Source organism: Pleurodeles waltl, chromosome 4_1, assembly GCF_031143425.1.
Source record: "Pleurodeles waltl isolate 20211129_DDA chromosome 4_1, aPleWal1.hap1.20221129, whole genome shotgun sequence".
Lineage (NCBI taxonomy): Eukaryota > Metazoa > Chordata > Amphibia > Caudata > Salamandridae > Pleurodeles > Pleurodeles waltl.
In genome coordinates, this window is record NC_090442.1 from 74065877 (window position 1) to 74086943 (window position 21067).

Here is a 21067-nt window from a genome sequence, read left to right on the forward strand (position 1 = left end):
GCTACCAGGGACAATACCAAAGGGGAGGCTTTCGGGGCCAATACAGAGGACAATTCCCTAGGAATAGGGGAAAATTTCAAAGCCCCAAAACCCCTACAACCAAACAGTGACTCACATGTCACTCATCCCCTCCACACAACACCAGTGGGGGGAAGAATAGGTCAGTATTACCAAGCATGGGAGGAAATAACTACAGACGCTTGGGTCTTAGCAATTATCCAACATGGTTATTGCATAGAATTTCTACAAATCCCTCCAAACATACCACCAAAAGCGCAGAATTTATCAAAACAACATTCAGACCTTCTGGAAATAGAAGTTCAAGCATTATTGCAAAAGAACGCAATAGAATTAGTACCAAAAACACAAATAAACACAGGAGTTTATTCACTGTACTTCCTAATACCAAAAAAGGACAAAACACTGAGACCAACCCTAGACCTCAGAACACTAAACACCTACATCAAATCAGAACACTTTCACATGGTCACGCTACAAGAAGTGTTACCATTGCTAAAGCAACAGGACTACATGACCACCTTAGATCTCAAAGATGCGTATTTCCACATACCAATACATCCGTCGCACAGGAAATACCGAAGGTTCGTATTCAAAGGAATACATTACCAATTCAAAGTATTGCCCTTCGGTTTAACAACTGCACCAAGAGTCTTCACAAAGTGCCTAGCAGTAGTGGCTGCACACATCAGAAGGCAGCAAATACACGTATTCCCGTATCTAGACGACTGGCTAATCAAGACCGACTCACTGACAAGGTGCTCACACCACACAGATCAAGTCATACAAACCCTCTACAAACTCGGTTTCACCATCAACTATGCAAAATCACACATTCTGCCGTGCAAGGTACAACAATACCTAGGAGCCACAATAGATACAACAAAGGGAATAGCCACTCCAAGTCCACAAAGGGTTCAAAATTTCCAAAAGATTATACAACGCATGTATCCAACACAAAAAATACAGGCGAAGATGATATTACAACTACTAGGCATGATGTCCTCATGCATAGCCATTGTCCCACACGCACGGTTGCACATGCGGCCCTTACAACAGTGCCTAGCATCACAATGGTCTCAAGCACAGGGTCAGCTTCTAGATCTGGTGTTGATAGACCGCCTAACATACCTCTCGCTTCTATGGTGGAACAACATAAATTTAAACAAAGGGCGGCCTTTCCAAGACCCAGTGCCACAATACGTGATGATAACAGATGCTTCCATGACAGGGTGGGGAGCACACCTCAATCAACACAGCATCCAAGGACAATGGGACGTACATCAAACAAAGCTGCATATAAATCACCTCGAATTGTTAGCAGTATTCCTAGCGTTGAAAGCATTTCAACCCATCATAACCCACAAATACATTCTTGTCAAAACAGACAACATGACAACAATGTATTATCTAAACAAACAGGGGGGGACACACTCGACACAGCTGTGCCTCCTGGCACAAAAGATATGGCAATGGGCAATTCACAACCACATTCGCCTAATAGCACAATTTATTCCAGGGATCCAAAATCAACTAGCAGACAATCTCTCTCGAGATCACCAACAGGTCCACGAATGGGAGATTCACCCCCAAATTCTAAACACTTACTTCAAAATTTGGGGGACACCTCAAATTGACCTATTTGCAACAAAGGAGAACGCAAAATGCCAAAACTTCGCATCCAGGTACCCACACAGGCAGTCTCAAGGCAATGCTCTATGGATGAACTGGTCAGGGATATTTGCGTACGCTTTTCCCCCTCTCCCTCTCCTTCCATATCTAGTAAACAAATTGAGTCAAAACAAACTCAAACTCATACTGATAGCACCAACGTGGGCAAGGCAACCATGGTACACAACACTGCTAGACCTATCAGTAGTAGCCCACGTCAAGTTGCGCAACAGGCCAGATCTGTTAACGCAACACAAACAACAGATCAGGCATCCAAACCCAGCATCGCTGAATCTAGCAATCTGGCTCCTGAAATCCTAGAATTCGGACACTTAAACCTCACACAAGAATGTATGGAAGTCATAAAGCAAGCCAGAAGACCATCCACTAGACACTGCTATGCAAGCAAATGGAAAAGATTTGTTTGCTACTGCCATCATAATCAAATTCATTTACTACACTTACAAAAATCGAACCTGGCCTTCTCTTCCATTAAGATACACCTAGCAGCGATATCTGCATACCTGCAGATTACCCATTCAACTTCACTATTTAGGATACCTGTCATTAAAGCGTTTATGGAAGGCCTCAAAAGAATTATACCACCAAGGACACCACCTGTTCCTTCATGGAACCTCAACATCGTCTTAACAAGACTCATGGGTCCACCCTTTGAACCTATGCACTCTTGCGAAATACAATTCCTAACATGGAAAGTTGCATTTCTCATCGCCATCACATCTCTAAGAAGAGTAAGTGAAATTCAGGCGTTTACAATACAAGAACCTTTTATCCAACTACACAAAGATAAAGTAGTCCTAAGGACCAATCCTACATTTTTGCCAAAGGTTATTTCACCGTTCCACCTAAATCAAACGGTAGAGCTACCAGTGTTCTTCCCACAGCCAGATTCCATAGCTGAGAGGGCACTACATACATTAGACGTCAAAAGAGCACTAATGTACTACATCGACAGAACTAAAAACATCAGGAAAACTAAACAACTGTTTATTGCATTTCAAAAACCTCACGCAGGAAACCCAATATCGAAACAGGGTATAGCCAGATGGATAGTTAAGTGCATCCAAACCTGCTACCTTAAAGCAAAAAGACAACTGCCCATTACACCAAGGGCACACTCAACCAGAAAGAAAGGCGCTACCATGGCCTTCCTAGGGAATATTCCAATGCACGAAATATGTAAGGCAGCCACATGGTCTACGCCTCACACATTCACCAAGCACTACTGTGTAGACGTGCTATCAGCACAACAAGCCACAGTAGGTCAAGCCGTACTAAGAACCTTATTTCAGACTACTTCCACTCCTACAGGCTGAGCCACCGCTTTTGGGGAGATAACTGCTTACTAGTCTATGCACAACATGTGTATCTGCAGCTACACATGCCACCGAACGGAAAATGTCACTTACCCAGTGTACATCTGTTCGTGGCATCAGTCGCTGAAGATTCACATGTGCCCACCCACCTCCCCGGGAGCCTGTAGCCGTTTGGAAGTTAGCTTCAACTTTGTACATTTGTAAATATATTAAATCTTAAATAGGTACATACTTATTCACTCCATTGCATGGGCACTATTACTAACAAACAACTCCTACCTCACCCTCTGCGGGGAAAACAATCGAAGATGGAGTCGACGCCCATGCGCAATGGAGACAAAGAGGAGGAGTCCCTCGGTCCCGTGACTCGAAAGACTTCTTCGAAGACAAACAACTTGTAACACTCCGACCCAACACCAGATGGCGGGCTATGCACAACATGTGAATCTTCAGCGACTGATGCCACGAACAGATGTACACTGGGTAAGTGACATTTTCATTATCGTTCTTTATTCTTTCATATTTTGTATTTATTGTGGAAGTCTGTTTATTTTTATGTTTATTTGTTTATGGAAAGCTTCCTGGTGCTGAAGAAGATGCCACAACAGCCAAGAATTAACAGTACTAAATGACACTATAAACCACTAACAGAAGCCTTCCCAGAAACTAAAGTGGTTCTGAATTTTATTGAAGGCTTCACAGAAGATTGTTCCACAGTTTAGGTGTTTAGCAACAGAGGGAGTGTCCCTTGGTAGGCTCTTTCTTATTCAAATCACAACAAGGATGGATTGGTTTGTTGATCTGATTGCAAGACACAGGGATGGGACATTGTTATCCAGCAAGGAGATCTCAGAGCCCCAAACCTTTTGTGTGAGATGTACAAAGGTATGCAAAGTGTAGCCACTTTAAGCTCCCATGTGCCTCTGATACTTGAACTTAAGCTGTCTTCTGACAATCCTTGCAGCAAAATTTTAAATCCTTTGAGAATCGCTAAAGTGTACATGGAGCCTCAGATTGCAATAATCAGATTGCTTTTGAGGAAGCATCCCGGCGCTTGCAGCAGGGTTTTGAAACTGATCTAGACCACTCCAAGGATCCTAAAACAAAGACCTAAACATTGAAAAGAAATGTATTCACGTTTTTATGAAACATAGATTCAGAAGGAGCTAAGTGTTGAGCAGTCAGTAGCGAGTTTCAAAGTTGTGCACTAATGAACACAAAGGATCTCCCCCTTTGGGGGGGCAGAAGCCTTAAATCATTATATGTCAAGGGTCTTACAGGTGACTTCTCCAACATTTTTTGTTACTGCAGGTAATAGTGAAATTGGTCTGAGGTTACTGAGCACCTTGGGGTCGGCATTGGTTTTCTTTAACAGGGTGAGCAAGAGGGCCTGCAACTCCTCGGCACAATGGCGGAATCCAAAGAGGAATTCTTCAACTTGTTCAGACTGGGATTAACAAGCGTGGTGGCCAATTTAAGGATATCAGGAGACATTGGTCGAGAGGCAAGCCAGATTTTCAGTTGGCCAGCACAGAGGATGAGTCCTCCAAGCAGACAGGCTCAAAATTGAAATAAAGAGGGCCAGAAGAAAAACTCCCATCCCAGGTAGGCGACAGCACACACTGAGTGAGAAACTTATCATAAATAGTTTTGACTTTATTAAAAAAGAAGTCTGAGTGCTCCTCAAATAGGTTAGCTGATTCAGTAAGATGGTTTTGAATTGCACTTGGGGGCCAGAAAGGAATTTACAATCTTAGAGTTCCAGCGGTTTACTGGAGGCAATTGTGGAGGAGATAAACTCCTTATGTGCCCTGCGAGAGGCTGTACGAAAGTTCATCAAGGCTCTTTTATACTCAATTTTTGCCTCCCTGCCATAAGATTTCCTCCATTTACCCTTGAGGCGTTTACATTATGGTTTTTCCTCTTTTAGAGTTGCTGAGAACCAAGGAGCTTTCAGTCTCATTCTCCTCTGGAATGCAGTTTTTATCAGGGCAAAGAGAGCTAAGGCTTCTTATAACCATTTATTCACATTTTCTAATTGAGTCAACCGAGTCCGATAATTCGAGGGAGATAGATTGGAGATCCTCGGATAGAAGAGGTTCCGAAATTTGGTGTCAACCTCTTGAAACTTTCTGAAATGGCACTTGTTGCTTCTTCTGCAGGCCAGTAAAAATCTTAAAAGGTATTAGGAAATGGTCGGGCTAAACTAGCTTTAAGGGCTGGGCTTATGTGAACATTCAGAGTGTGAGAGAATATAAAATCCAAAGTATGCCTGGCCAGGTGGGGCCATGCACAAGTGATTGTAGATTAAATCCATCTAGAGTAGTCACAAACTGTTTGGCCGCTGAACCATTTGAATCATGTATGTATAAATTAAAATCTCCCAACACTAAAGAATTTGAGTGAAGTACAGAAAGTTGAGCTAACAGGTCCATAAATAAGCCAAGGGAATCATTAGAGCAATACATGGCAACAATAACCATTGGATGCATCTTACTAGAGGGAAGGGAAGAACTATCTTCAAGAGCTGTAGGGTTAGCAAGCAGTCTGGAGCCATGCTTTTTCCGGGGGCAATAAAGATTTTCCTACTGATTACAACAGACAGAGACTTTGCCTTTGCTGCACGTTATGCGTTGCAGGCTTGCTGGCAGTAGTGCATTGCCGCACAAGACATGGTATTGCCTCGTAAAAAAAAAAGCTCTATGTAACCAGCATACATCTCACTTTAGTTATGCCTCATGCATTATTTGAGCTTAGAAACTGAGGTGACAACACTTGTTATGATTAAGTGTTGTGGGCATAAGGGATAGCCCTATAGCGGAGGGATGTCACCATTGAAGGCAGGGTCTATGCGTACATGTTGAATATTATCTTTGATGGAAAAGATTTTGGTGGGACCACACCGATCACCTCTGCTGTCTCCGATTTGTAAGGGGTGGGGCACATAACAGCACATGCTAGGCAGATGTTAGCAAACCTCTGCAATACAGTGCCATACCCGAGTGTATGGAGTAGGCGGAGAGGGCAAGAGGATCGCTCCAGCTGTACTTCCTTCATTGACAATGACCCTTACTTTATATAGTGCGACCACCAGAATGGATTCAGTGCCCCTCTCCGAACAGTGGGCAATCTATGATAGATCTAAGAGGCGGTCTAGTCTTTCTTGCCTGCAGCTCCGGCCCACTATAAAGGGCTTGATGAAGCGAGCGCGCAGAGGATCACTAGGCTAAATGTATTTTGACCTTCCTTAACGAATTTTGCATAATCCTCGTGTTGCTTACTTACCTTTTCTACTGAGATTGTTTTACTGATATTTTAACCTGTTTTTACATGCCTGTGTTCAGTGGCATTTTGACACTCCACTCCTCTCCTCACTAAAACGACCATTTTCCACCCTCCTGCTTGTTCCAACTAGAGCTGCCATTTTGGGAGGCAGTCTAGTCTTTCTTGCCTGCAGCTCCAGCCCACTATAGAGGGCTTGATGAAGCGAGCGCGCAGCAGACGCGCGCCTAAGGCAAGGCCGTCCGCGCCCGATCGAGACCAGGGACTGGTAATGCTACCCAGGGCTCTCCCGAAAGCTTAGTCTACTCAGCTTCTCAACTGTTCGCTATCAGGAAGGACACTTCTCACTTCTGTAAACACTCTTTAAATCCTGACTCCCCTATTATACGTTGCAATGTGCGTCACTAGTCTCCCTTGTCTCATTTACCATTCCAGCAGTGGAACAGCTTTGATGGAGGTTGCCAAATCCTTCTACTCAACTGTCGTTCCCTGCCTGCACATAAACTCCATATTTTCTCACTATTAATTGATCATGCTCCAGAGGCGTTATTTCTAACAGAAACCTGGCTCTCCGAGGACTCTGGTCCCGATATATCTATGGCTCTTCCCCATGATTATCATATACACTGATTAGACAGACCTCATTCCAAAGGAGGTGGAATCGCAATCATTGTTAAAAATACTATAAATTGTACTACCCAAAACTTGTCTATTCCAGATTGTGAAAGTCTCTTTTTCTCATTAACAATCAATCCTACCTTTACTCTTTCCGGAACATTAATTTATCATCCTCCTGGTCCAGAGAGGAAATTTTTTGCCTGTAGGAACTCTAACTTCACCATTTTGGGTGATTTTAATATTCACGTTGATGATGAATATAACAATCTGGCAAACACTCTGTTGACGGATCTAGAAGCTTTAGATCTGCCACAGTTGAGCCAAGGACCCACTCTCATTAAATGACACGCCATCGACATGGTGTTCAGTAATTTGTCAAACCTTTCGGTTTTGCCTCTACACCCTTTAGTTTGGACTGATCTCTATCTAATTTCTCTTTCACTCCCTCCTACCCCTTCACCCCCACAGTCCTCATCTAGCACTCCCACCCATCGCCCCTAGTCTAAGTTAAGTCACAAAAACTGGATAGCTAGTTGAGAACTTCATCGTCCGTTCTCCACTACTAATGAGACTTGCTTGGCGTCAACATTTAATGAATGGATTTCCAACTCCCTGGACAATGTACTTCCGGCTAAGACCGTCCATAACATTGCACGTACCAAGAAGTCCTCTTGGTTTTCTCCTAAGATACGGCAACATAAAAAGATATGTAAACAGAAAGGAAAAGGAGAAAAACCCATGACTATAACTCTAAACATGAATATAGGGCAGCAATTAGAGACTATCAGGTGGAAATTAAAACCGCACAAGGACTGTTCTATGCTGCCAGAATAGAACAATCCTCCAATTCTACTAAAAAAATCTTAATTTTTTTTAAAGAATTAACTCAAGACCCTTCTCCCAATCCAAGCATCTTCGGAGCACAGTAACAATTTGGCAGCTTTCTTTCATGAAAAAGTTCTTGATATTCAACAAGGCTTCTCCCACCTCTCCGCACAAGAAGCCACTATTTCAAGACCCTTTGAATGTCACTTTCATAGCGTTTCAGCCTCTCACTGAGAAACTAGTTCTCGATCTCCTACGCACTATAAAATCAGGCTCTCCCCTTGATCCGGCACCTCCGTCTATATTAATCCTCGGCGCGGACGTTATTGTGCCTGTTCTAACTAGGATTCTCAATAATTCTCTCACCTCTGGTCAGCTTCCACAAAACTGGAAACATGCTGTCATCAAACCTTTATTAAAAAAGCCTAGGCTTGATCCTAGGTTATTGAGCAATTATAGACCAATTGCCCTTCTGCGATAAAAAAAAATCTGAAATTATCGAAAAACGTGTTAACTAACACATTTCAGGCTTTCTCGAGGATTACAATCTTCTACATCACACTCAGATGGGTTTTAGACCTTTGCATAGCACGGAATCTGCCCTGTTGGTGGCTACTGAGGACACCCATCAACGCTTGGATTCAGGTGGCTATGAAGCAATCTAAACCTCTGCTACTCAGTTGTGGAGTGCCGCAGGGCTCCTCTCTGAGCCCTACTCTTTTTAACATTTATATGTCCCCCCTGGCAAGAATTATTGATCCACATGGACTATCTCTAGTATCTTATGCGGATGATACTCAGTTGGTCTACTCCTTCTCTGCTAAGAATACCCAAGAACAGGCTACCTTATCTTCCTGTCTCTTAGATATCGCCAGATGGATGATAGAGAGCAAGCTTAAGCTCAACGATGGGAAAACAAAAGTTATGATCGTCTGGAATCCTTCATTACTTATGTCCCCATCCTTAGCAGTGAACTTGCCTAGGGATCCACCTCCGCCTAAAAATTCCATAAAAAGCTTGGGCTTTTGGCTAGACCTGCACCTTACAATGGAATGCTATTCTAAGAAACTGACAGCTACCTGTTTCGGTTTTCTAAGAACCCTTAGGAAAATCTTTAAATTACTTCCATTTTCAGCCAAGAGACTTCTTACTCAGGCTCTGATACTTTCACATCTCGATTATGGGAACGTACTGCTCCTGAGCTCTCCTTCGCATGTTCTAAAGAGACTTTAAGTGGTGCAGAACGCTGCTGCTCGCCTACTCAGACATTCATCTGCCACTCCAGCCTTGGCTACCCTCCATTTGCTTCCGATTGAACAACACGTTATTTTTAAAGCTATGTGTTTTATTCACCGAGCCCTTCGAAACAAGGGTCCAGTCTTCCTCAGACGAATGATCACTCCCTATACCCTCCGGAGAATACTCAGAGCTTCTTCAGCTTTTTTAATTAACTCCTTTCATGCTAAGAAAGTTAGATGGGGGGGTAGATCCTTCGCCTGTAGAGCAGCTAAGATCGGGAACTCCCTCCCCTTGGAACTTCATCATGACTTGTCAGAATCTTCTTTTCGTAGAAAATTGAAAACTGTATTGTTCCCTGTTTAGGTCTGTTCCTCTCACCTAGTGATCTTCCTCAGCGCTGGGAGGCCTTCGGGTAGCCATTCGCTTTACAAATCCTCAAAACTAAGCTAAACTAAGATCCTGTGATCTTAAAGGATAGCTACATAAATCTCTATCCAATACCATTTCAAAGATCATCTTAGCTGGCACCAAGGTTACAGCCTGATAGGAAAGGATAGTAGTCCTTTTAGGAATTTGAGACAGATTTAGGCTTAGGTTGATAATTTAAGCCACTCTCCTAATGATAGCTGGAGTTAAAGTTTAGCTTGTAGAACGGCTTCTGGACAGAGAGCTTCAGGTAATCCCAAATTATTGCTGACAATCAGGGCAGCGGAATCCGATTCCAGAAACTGGGTCAGTAGATGCCAACTAGATTTCCCCATAGAGAATAGCGCTTTAGCTTGCCACTGGAATTAGAGACCTTTGTGGTAGAATAGATCTTCGTCACCTTATCCAGGATAAGCCTGCAAGCTCATAGAGTTGGCAGATGTCACACACTTTACCAAATGATGACGGGTGAGAGTGGTGGGAATTTTAATCTTGCCCTGCAGCCATAAAGGTTGGGGGGGGGGGGAATTATTACTAGGCTTTCAGTAATATAAGGGTGATATAGCCTTAAATAAACATATCAGATAATGATCCAGCCTGCTTAGAAGTGTCATCACGACTCACTGTCGCATTTCTGTGCTATGTCAAGGATTGGATTCTTATACAAGTGGGCTCCTCTGTCCTTATGCTGTAGTTTAAAAGCCTTACATGCATAGATTTTGGTTTTGGTTATTGTAATTATTTCTTCTGGTCTCTTTTTTTCACATAATGTCCCAGGCGTGCACTGTTCACGTGAGCGGAGAGGCAGCTGTCAGTTTATGGATCAATTCTATCTATTATAGCCACAGTACGTTTTTGTGTATAACACAGCTGATCACCTACAGCCACATAGGGCCAGCAGCACTCAGTCATCGCTCAAGTCAATAGTACACAGCTTTTCGCCTGCATCCCTGAGGCCAGCAGCAAGTCTGAGGCATTTTATTCAAACAAAAACATAGAGAACCAGAGAAGAGAACATACCCCCCTTCTCATTCCTTCAAAAAAATAAAGCTAAGTGGTCAAAGATAGGAGTCAGTGATAGTATAGAACCGAGTTGGGTAGGGTTAAATGCCTTGTGGGATTAGTTGGAGGTGTTGGTCGTCGAAGGGATTGGCAGAGTCGACAATCAGAACAATTTCAAGTATGCTGGGCATGTCAATTCGTTAAATTTGGAAGATAGAATGTGTATAAAAGGGGTCCATTTTGTTGCGTGCACCTTTTGGTCAACCGCGAGGGAAAGCTTTTCCATACCCACTATAAACCAAAGTTTGTGTAACCAGGTTAGGTATTGGGGGTTCCTATTTTTGTTGCCCATAGAGCTAGGATCACCTGGTGTACTGCGCCAGCGCCATATACCTCCCACGAGGTGACTGGAGTGGGATCATCATGGGGTTGGAAAGGCCAATGGTGTATGCCGGGAACCTGGGGATCAATGTGCCAAATGCATGGTCGGTGTCATCAAGGATTTGCTCCCAAAAGTGAGTGAGTTTCGGTCAGTGCCAAAGTAGATGTATCAGTGTCCTGGTCCCCCAACATCCCCGTCAGCACTCCTTTGAGCATTCTTGGTTCAGGACGCAATACGGGCAGGAGTCCAGTACCAATATGAAACAATTGTATACGCTGTTTCGGTGCTGGACATTTTGTGTGTAGTGTGACAGCTGTGTAGAGAATGTTAGCCCAATCATCATCCGAGAGTGCCCTCCTGAGTTCCATTTCCCTACTCCTTTGGCCCACAGTGCGGGTACTATGAGCCCTTTGTCCTAGCAGAGTGTACCATTCCGAGAAGAGCCATCTCTTATTTGTCTTGAAAAATAACCATTTTTCAAACAGGTTTAAGGGTCTCTCCGCATGAAGTCTAACGGAGTTACATAACCCAGTGGCAGACGTGGAGGTAGTGGATACGATCCTCCTCTCTCAGGCCATGATCGGTTTTTAGTTGCTCAAAGGAATGATCCCATCAGGGTCAAACAAGCAACTGGATGAGTTAAGATGGGAGTCATTGGAGAGGGGAAGGACGTTAGTCCCATTTTCGTCACTATTGCGTCCCACACCCGAAGCACAGAGTTAGTGACTGGTGATGAGTTAAGTACTCAGGACCTGTGCTTCTGGGGAAACCAAGGCTCTTTGCAAGTATGGGAACCAGCCACGGCCTGGTCCATAAAAAAAAAACCAGTGCAAGTTAGAGAGGGCGCATCCTGCCAACACCTATTCCTTCTTTGTCTTACTGTCTGGGAGTACTACACAAAGACCAACTGCCAGCTACACCTAGTCATGTGACCCAGGATACAGGCTGCATGCACCAAATGGTTAGGACAAGAAAAAGCCAAATTTCTAAAAGTGGCATTTTCTGAATTCTGACTTAATATCCAACTTTACTATTAAAGATTGTTTTAAATTGTAGTTCTTTAAACACCAAATTCAACATTCCTACTTGCGTCCAATTGAATGTTCGAGCTTATTAAATGTAATAATGTAACCCAATGTTATCCAATAGGAGAGAGGACATCTAAAACTTAAAAGTACATGTCCAACATTTTAAATACACTGCACCCTGCCCTCCGGGTGACTTATATCTATTAAAAAATACGTTTCAGGCCTAGAAAAAAGCTCATTTTGCCAGGTTGAAATGGCAGGTTAAACTGCCCACACAAGCTACAACGGCAGGCCTGAGACATGTTAAAAGGGCTACTTAAGTGGCTGGCACAATCAGTGCTGCAGGCCCACTAGTATCATTTAATTTACAGACCCGGGGTACTAGTAGTACCACTTTACTAGGGACTTACAAGTAAATTGAATGTGCTAGTTGGGTGCAAGCAAATGTTACCATGTTTTAGGGAGTGAGCACAAGTATGTTAACACTGGTTAGCAGTGGTAAAGTGCACAAAGTCCTAAGGCCAACAAAAACAAGATCAGCAAAAATGGAGGATTAAGGCAAAATGCTTGGGGGAAGATCACCCTAAAGCTGACAGGTCCAACACCATGCAGACCTCTACAGCAAAGGATCTGCTGCACACCACCCGCCCTATCGAAGAATTCCCCACACACATCCAAGGAGCCACTTTATAGAAATCCTTAGCTGAGAACTAGAGCACAGGATCAACTCCCTCTGCTACATTTTGGCCCCGGCCTAAAGCCAATTATTTGAGCCAAGATGCTGCTCCTTCCGCAGACCCTTAGCTGAGAACTAAAGCCAAATGTCTACACCTCATGATGCCCCCAACAGTCTCTGACCAAGAATTCTCCTTCCTACCCCAGGAGCAGCTCCTCTTGCTACCCACTTTTCTTGACAAACAGTTCCCCCACTCTGTGTTATGTTTAAGAAGCCACTCCTTATAAAAATGTTCAGTTGAGAACTACAGTCTATGATTTGCTGCTCATGCTACTGATTGTCCACAAGCAAGAACTCCAGTTCCTATGAAGGAGCTGTGTCTCATATAAACCGTTGAGCAAGAAGTAGAACTGTGAGCCTGCTCTATGTGCTAAACACCGTTCTGGATCTGATGAATTAGTGGTCTAATGCAGTGGTTCCCAATCTTTTGACTTCTGTGCACCCCCACTTTATCATTACTGGAACCCGGGAAACCACTGTTGAATCATTATTGGAATCCGGAGACCCCTCCACTGAGTCATTACTGAAAGCTGGGGCCCTAATCTGTTAATATTATTTAATTTTCCAAGCAGTTACGGACCCGATGAGGAAGCTTTGCGGATCCCAAGGGGTCCACAGTTTGGGAACCACTGGTCTAATGCATCTGCTCCAAAAACCTGATTTCCCATCTTCCATCTGCACCGGAAGTGACATTACTGGATTTCCATTTATCCATCTGCACTGGAATTGACATCACTGGTTTCCCGACAACCATGTCTTTAAAAGAAGAAGTAAAGCAAGAGACTAATTTACTGTCATCCATATACACAGGAAGTGATAGCATTGGATTTTCCATCATTCATCTCCACAGTAAGTGAAATCACTGGATTTCTCGTCATCCTTCTGGACAGAAAGTGATGTCACTGGATTTCCAGCCAAAACGGTCTTAACTTGATGGTGACTGCAACATAGAAATGCATTGGATGCACCACTGGTACGCCAAAGGTATGCCCATGTGCTCCCTCCCACACCAAACCCCAGCACCCCTGGCCCTACTACCAACCAACTTACCACCAGTCGCTACTCCATGATGACCTCTCTCCTGTCCTGAACCCCAGTTGCATCTCCCAGTGCTGCTCCCGTGCTTCAACATCCAACACTGACGGTGCTTTCTCCTGCACCACATTCCTTTTCACCTGCACCTTCTTGAACCTACCACACTCTCCCTGCACCGCACAAACCCAACATACATCTGACCCCATTGTCCTGCGTATTCCTCAACACTCACTCCCTCTCCTTGGGATCTGCTACTCGACCGATCCCCAGACCTGCTGTTACTGAGTGAGACCTGGTTGACTCCCTCATCGGCCCTAGTGATCGCCACAGCCAACCCCCAACTACACCACGAGGATTACCTTCTTCTACCACCCCCTGCACCACATTCCAACTTCAACGCACAATACCAGACTTTGTTGCTCCCTGATCCTTGACTTCTGTGCCTTCATCCTCCTCAGTGACCTTAACTTTCACTTGGAGGACCTCATTGATCCCAACACAACTAACCTCCTTGAGGACTTGTCCAATCTCAGACTCACCCAGCAAGTAGAAGGCCCCAAACAGGCCCCCGCACACCTATGGGACCCCATCTCCACCAGCTTCAGCAACATCACATTATTCAAGCCAACACTGATCACCTGGTCCAACCACACCCTTGTCATCTTTAGCATACCCATCCCACGACAGAAACACCTTCTCTAAAACTTCATGATAGGACTGAAACAAGATCTCAGAAGAATCCTGGTCTTCTGAACTCCTACACCACCCTGCCTCAACACGCCAGAAAACTTCTCTGACACCTCTGAAAGCCAGCACAGCCAAATCACAAGCAATCTTTTACATAGAAGCACTTAGGCTCAGGAAACACCACTGCAAGCAACTTGAATGCAGACTGACAACAACAGGATGACACCAACAAGAGCACCTACAAATCCTCTCTCGGACACTACCATCAGCAAATCAGAGCCACCAAACACTCAGTGCTCACCAACCACTTTGAAAACAGCACCAATGAAATCTTCGCCATAGTGGAAGACTTCCCCTCTCCAGCAGCAAACTAAACCATTGTTACCCCTCTCAGGACCTCTGTACCCAGCTGTCCCTATTCTTCAGCAGCCAAATCAATAGTATTGGTGACAAATTAGAGCCCCAGCCGGACCCTTCCACCCTTGCAGCCCTCCTGCCTATTTCTCAACCAACCTCCAGGAGACTACTCTCACCACCTGGCCCAACATCCCCACTCAGGAAACAGCAATGCAGTCCACAAATCTTAGAGCAGCCTATGACCCCTGTCCTCACCATATCTTCATCAAAGGACCGGACCCCATCAGAGCAGCCCTTACCTCCACTCATTCGTCACAGACACGATCCCAGACACCTGGAATCAAGCCACAGTACTTTCTCTCCTCAAGAAATCCTTAGCAGATTCAAAAGCACTAGCCAACTACAAGCCTATTTCCTTGTCACCCTACCCTGAAAAAGTAATGGAAAACATGATAAACACCTAGCCACCCACCTCAGTCACAACCCCCTCCTCAATATCATTCAAATCGGATCCAGGCCAAAACACTGTACAGAGACTGCCCTCATTGCCACCACGGCCACCCGTATGACAATGGACGGAGGAGACACCACAGCCCTCATCTTACTGGACCTTTCCACAGCTCTCAACACTGCTCTCACCCCATCCTTAGCCAATGACTGAACAACGCCAACATCCAAGGACCCACACCACGCTGGATTTTCTCCTTACTGAGAGGCCTCACCAAGTCGGTCAGCTTGGCTCCATTCACCTTGGACACTGTCAACCTCATCTGCAGTGTTCCACAAAGATCCTTATTCGGCCCCCACTTTTTTTCAATGCCTACATCACCCCACTCCGCCAGCACCATCTACGCCCATGGCATCAACATATCCTATGCTGATGGATGACATGTGGCTCATACGCCCCATCTCCGACAAGATGCCAAACACCCGGACCAATTTCTCCACCTGCATTACCAAAATCGCCAGATGGATGTAAATCAGCTGCCTCAAGCTCAACACAGACAAAACGGAAGTAGTAATCTTTGGCAAAGACACCTCGCTCTGGGACTCCACCTGGTGGCCTGCTAAACTCAGCCCCAACCCAGGCAAAAAGCATTGGAATAGTAATCGACAGCCAAGTCACCATCAACGACCAAATGAATGCAGTTTGTCTCCTGCTTCCACACACTCAAGAGCTTCAAATAGCTCCACCTCAACACTCTCAAAATTGTCACCCAAGCCCTCATCAGCAAGCTGGACTGCAGAAGCCCACTCTGACAGAATCAACTCTTAGCTGACCAGAAGACTCCAGACCATACAAAACCTAGTAGCCAGGCTCACCATCAACCACTCAGCCACACGCACATCACCCCACACCTAAACGACCTCCACTGGCTCCCACTTCACAAAAGAGCAGTCTTCAAACTCCTCAGCCACACATTCAAAGCCTTACACAACATCAGCCCCACATACCTCAACAATCGTATAAACTTCCACAAACCTACCAGATACCTCTGCTCAGCTGTACTCCTACTCGCACACCACATCCCCCACTCACCCCCAAAAATGGGTTGTGTTATACAAATGTATGTACCATAACATGGTAACAGGTTTTGATTCCAGTGTGTCCACTTTGCCTTTCATACTACAGATGTTGCTATAATGAGTACCTCAAGTTGGATAACATACATCTGTTAATTCAGCTCCAGGATACCGCGAGGGGTGAACTTGTACTTCATACATACACGTTGTCTTATGTTACCCACTGGCCCAAAAGCCAAGGAGCTGCACCTCATCCTGTGCACCATTCCCCAAACTAAGAACTGTAATTAAGGATCCCCTTCCGATGCTGTCCACCAGCACCTAACCAAGAACTCCCCTTCATAGCCAAGGAGTTGCTCCTCATGCAACTCCTAACTGAAAATGAAAGGTGTGGACCCATTCCCCATTTATGTCTAGCCCAAAAAATCATCTTTAGAGGAAAAGGGATGGCTCTTTGTTCAAGTTCATAAGCTTATAACTAGAGCCAAGGCCCACTGATCATGCTACCCACCGGTCCCTAACCAGGAGCTTCCCTGCCTAGCCAAGTGCCTTGGATGCTCCATACAACCGTTTGTCCACCAACAAAGCAACCATCAATAGCAAGAATCTGCCCCTTACAACCACCATGTTGCTAACAGAGGACTTCACCTCCTTGCCATGGAGCGGCTCCTAGGCAAATCCACTAACCAAGAACTCGTGCCAAATATGGCTCACCGAATGGGCCCTCACCAACAACTCCTCCTCAGATCCAAAGAGCATCTCTTCATGGAACTCTTCATTCTCTCTGACGGAGTATTGGAGCCAAGGGTCTATCGACCTAGAGCAAAGGATCACTTCCCCAGTGGACCCTAACCAACAACTAATGCTCTGCTCCAACCCTCAGGGAAACATCTTTTACAATGACTTCAAAACAACAAATGAATTTACAATGAAGGCTTTACAACAAAACGGTCTTTGCCACAACTGTTTTTACAACACAAGTTTTTACCATGAGTACGTCCTTACCACGGATGCCTTTACAACAAATTTCACTGTAAAGGCATGAATGGTAAAGGCGTACTCCTCGTGAAAAATGTTGATGTAAATGTAAGTATTTTGCAGGTAAGTTTTAAGTGTTTATACTCAATTTCAATGCTTTAAAAAAAATTATATTTCCTAACTATAACGTCCCTGTAACCTTTGGTTTTGTTTAGCGAGTATATATATATATATATATATATATATATATATATGTTCGATGGCATGTGTAGCTGCAGATACACATGCTGGGCGTTTTCCTGCCATCTAGTGTTGGTCTCGGAGTGTTACAAGTTGTTTTTCTTTGAAGAAGTCTTTTCGAGTCACAAGACTGAGGGACTCCTCCCTTTCGGCTCCATTGCGCATGGGCGTCGACTCCATCTTAGATTGGTTTCTTTCCGCCATCGGGTTCGGACGTGTTCCTCTTCGCTCCTTATTTCGATTCGGGAAAGTTAGCTAGTTATGGGAAAATTCGATGGTATTGTTCGCGCTCAGTACTGGTTTAGTGTTAGCACATCGACACCGAAACAAAGAAGCGATCCGGCGGCCCTTCGGGGCTTCCACTCTTCAATGGGGCCTGGTCGGCCCAACCGCGTCCATCTTCAAACCTCATGGACCGGACCCCCTTCCGTTTCTGCCCGAATTGCCACGCAAAGTATCCTTATACAGACCAACACTTGGTCTGTAATCTGTGTTTATCTCTGGAAAACAGGGAGGATACTTGCGAGGCCTGTCGGGCATTTTGATCGAAGAAGACCCTACGCGATCGAAGAGCTAGAAGACTCCAGATGGCGTCGACACCAGCCGAGCAGATCGAGGAAGAGGAGAGATGCTCCATTCGAGATTCGGACGAGTCCGAAAGTGAGCAGCCGAGGACGCAGCAACAAACTGTGAGTAAACCAGCCCCGGCAAAGACTCACTCGAAAATAATAAAGGCCAAGGGGATGCCACCGCCAACAGGCCATGGCTTAACCCGAAAACACGTTGACCAAACATCGGCACCGAAAAAGGCCTCCCAGCAGCCGAAGACATCCAACTCCGGTCGAGATACCGTCTCCGAACCATCTCGGCACCGAGAGTTCGACACCCCTAAAGTCAAGAAGGTTTCCTCTGAGCCGAAAAAGACTGTACAGAAAGCTTTGGTGCTGAAACATGCAGCCTCGGAGCCGAAACCATGCTCCTATACAGAAGAGCAAGGCCTTTCAAGTCAAATGCAAGGGCACAGATTTGAACAAGAACTGGGCATGGCAGAGCCAGACCATACCCAGAGGAGGCTGCACATACAGAAGGACACGGGGAAAATCCAAACTCTTCCTCCAATAAAGATCAAGCGAAAGCTAGCATTCCAGGAAACGGAAACACAGCCAAGGGCAAAAGTGGCAAAAGATAAAACACCACCAAGGTTCTCGCCACAGCATTCACCACTGCATTCGCCACACCTGTCCCCGGTAGCAACACCCCCAATGCAGTCGCTGACACAAGATGACCCGGATGCATGGGACTTATATGATGCACCGGTCTCAGACAATAGTCCCGATTGCTACCCGGCAAGGCCGTCACCACCCAAGGACAGAACTGTGTATATGCAAGTGGTTTCAAGGGCAGCTACATTCCATAATATAGCAATGCATGTGGAGCCCATAGAAGACGACTTCTTGTTTAACACCCTGGCATCCACTCACAGCTCGTACCAAAGTTTGCCAATGCTACCAGGCATGTTAAAACACGCCAAACAGGTGTTTCAGGGCCCAGTAAAAGGCAGAGCCATCACGCCTAGGGTGGAGAAGAAATATAAACCTCCCCCAACGGACCCTGTGTTTATAACATAGCAACTAACTCCAGATTCGGTGTTAGTGGGAGCAGCCCGAAAGAGAGCCAACTCCCAATCCTCAGGGGACGCACCACCGCCCGACAAGGAAAGTCGGAAATTCGATGCAGCAGGCAAAATGGTAGCAGCACAGGCAGCCAATCAATGGCGGATTGCCAATTCTCAGGCTCTACTGGCTCGCTACGACAGGGCACATTGGGACGAGATGTAGCATATCATCCAGCACTTGCCCAAAGAGTACCAAAAACGTGCGGTTGTTGAAGAAGGACAAACGATCTCAAACAACCAAATAAGGTCTGCAATGGACTCGGCAGACACAGCAGCAAGGACAGTGAACACTGCGGTAACCATTCGTAGGCACGCATGGTTACGGAGCTTTGGTTTTAAACCAGAAATCCAGCAAGCTGTGCTAAATATGCCGTTCAACCAAGAACAATTGTTTGGGCCGGAGGTGGATACGGCAATAGAAAACCTCAAAAAGGACACAGACACGGCCAAAGCCATGGGCACGCTCTACTCCCCACAAAGCAGAGGCACTTTTAGAAAGCCGCACTTTAGAGGGGGGTTTCGTTCCCAAACCACAGAGCCTTCCACCTCACAAGTTAGACCCACATATCAGGGCCAGTATCAAAGAGGAGGTTTTCGAGGAACATACAGGGGTGGACAATTCACAAAGGCAAGAGGGAAATTCCAGAGCCCAAAAACCCCTCAAACTAAACAGTGACTTCAATGTCACAAACCCCCACCACTCCACACCAGTGGGGGGGAGACTTACTGCATACTACCACAACTGGGAAAACATAACTACGGACGCATGGGTCCTAGCCATTATCCAACATGGTTATTGCATAGAATTCCTACAATTACCACCAGATGTGCCCCCAAGAGCACACAATATGTCAAAACAACACTTAGACCTGTTACAACTAGAAGTACAAGCATTGTTACTAAAGCAAGCAATAGAGCTAGTACCCAACCATCAAAAAGGAACAGGGGTCTACTCCCTGTATTTCCTGATCCCAAAGAAAGACAAAACGCTGAGACCCGTATTAGACCTCAGAACACTGAATCGTTACATCAAATCAGATCACTTTCACATGGTAACACTTCAATAAGTGATTCCCTTGCTCAAAAAAACAAGACTACATGCCAACATTAGATCTCAAGGATGCATATTTTCACATACCCATCCATCCTTCCCACAGGAAATACTTAAGGTTTGAAATCCAAGGCGTACATTACCAATTCAAGGTGTTACCATTCGGGATAACAGCCCCAAGGGTATTCACAAAATGCCTTGCAGTACTAGCCGCTTACATCAGGAGGCAGCACATGCCCATATTCCCTTACTTGGACGATTGGTTAATAAAAGCCAGCACTCAGCAACAGTGTCTTCTACACACACAATACGTGATAGAAACTCTACACAAACTGGGGTTCTCTATAAATTACCCAAAATCACATCTACAACCATCCCAAATACAACAATACTTGGGAGCCACACTCTATGCACAAAAGGTGATTGCAACCCCAAGTCCATAAAGGGTACAGGCGTTCTGCGATACAATATTAAATATACAGCCAAACCAACACTACCAAGTGAGGTTTGTAATGAAACTTCTAGGCATGATGTCCTCATGCATAGCCATCGTCCCAAATGCAAGGCTACACATGCGGCCCTTACAACAGTGCCTAACAACACAATGGACACAAGCACAGGGTCAACTCCAAGATCTAGTGTTGATAGACCGCCAAACACACCTCTCGCTTCAATGGTGGAACCCTATAAATTTAAACCAAGGGCGGCCATTCCAGGACCCAGTGCTTCAAGATGTGATCATAACAGATGCTTCCATGATGGGGTGGGGAGCACACCTCAACTAGCACAATATACAGGGACAATGGAACATTCAACAAAAACAACTGCACATAAATCACTTAGAACTGTTGGCAGTGTTTCTAGCATTAAAAGCATTTCAACCACTGATAGCGCACAATCACATTCTTGTCAAAACAGACAACATGACAACAATGTATTATCTCAACAAACAGGGA